General features: G+C 36.3%; 1 pseudogene; it reads left to right on the forward strand.

Moving 5' to 3' along the window:
- Window positions 1-510: 510 nt before the first annotated feature.
- Window positions 511-639, forward strand: LOC118553014 (U4 spliceosomal RNA; annotated as a pseudogene).
- The last annotated feature ends 634 nt before the right edge of the window (window positions 640-1,273 follow it).

A 1,273-nucleotide genomic window follows, 5' to 3' on the forward strand; every position in this document is an offset into this window, starting at 1 on the left:
CACACAGACCTGGGTTTCAATCCCTTTTAAAAATGGCCATAACAGATACCTAGGGTGGAACAGTTCTTAAAGCCCACAAAACCCCAAATCCAATCCCAACACCCAGTTGCCATGAATGATCCCAAGACTCAAAGATGAGAAAATGCAGGCATGTCTTAGATATGTCTGATGACCTTCCCTAAAAGCCTCAGGTCTGAGTAGCTTACCAATGGACCTTGGGACCTCAGTCTAAATCCCCAAGCAAACATACACATTAAAATCTGCAAAGATTGGGTCATTAGGGATTCCCAATATCAGATCATGGTATACAGAATAAAACTTCAGTGCATAATTGTGTTCAATATCCAGACCTCCAGGCATAAATTATTTTATCTCATGCAACATAAAAATTTAAATGTGGTTGGGTCACAAGATTAACATATATATATGTCACACCATTAACATATCCTTTCTATGGCACCTTTGCAAGCACTTCCTTAAAACACTTCTCAATGTTCACATATTTTTTTCAGCTTTGCGCAGTGGCAGTATCGTAGCCAATGAGGTTTATCCGAGGCGCGATTATTGCTAATTGAATGTTCACATATTTTTTTCAAAGCTAGAAATGAATGGATGAAAAAAATAAGAAAAAAATTAAAACCTGGAGATAAAGAAGACTCAGATGAGAAACTAGAACCTATGTAATATATGTAAGTAAATTTTTTATTAGACAGAGATTTATATAAAGAGTGAAAATTGCCCAGTTACAACAGTCACCAGAACTCTAATAAGGAGGAAACAACTCAATGAGGATGAACTACGCAAGTTCAGAGAAAACAAACCAACACTGAGGCAACACTAAGTCCAAATGGTGTAGATAATCACTGGACAAACATGTATGATGAAAGTGGAGAAAAAAAAGGTTAAGCTTCTGGAGAATAGAAACAAACTTTAACAAAGTACCTTATGTTGTTTTGACCACCGTAGAGAAACTGAGCCTGTCATGTTTGGGAAATTACATTTCTCAGGAAGTGCTAAAACATATACCTTGCAAATGGATAATGATGTGTGGAGTTAATGATAATGATGTGTGGAGTTAAGTAACTTTTGATCATTCTACAATGAAACTAGCAAACAAGTAAGTAGCTGTGCAGAAGACCTCACAAACTCACCATCAGAGTACATAAATAAGCATGCTGTTACACAAATTTGAGTTATTCCAGTTAGAGAGACAGAACCGTGGTATGGCTTTGATTGACTTGGGGAGGTCAATACAAACATTAATTTTAATTTT

The sequence above is a fragment of the Halichoerus grypus genome, chromosome X (assembly GCF_964656455.1).
Source record: "Halichoerus grypus chromosome X, mHalGry1.hap1.1, whole genome shotgun sequence".
In the NCBI taxonomy this organism is placed as follows: domain Eukaryota; kingdom Metazoa; phylum Chordata; class Mammalia; order Carnivora; family Phocidae; genus Halichoerus; species Halichoerus grypus.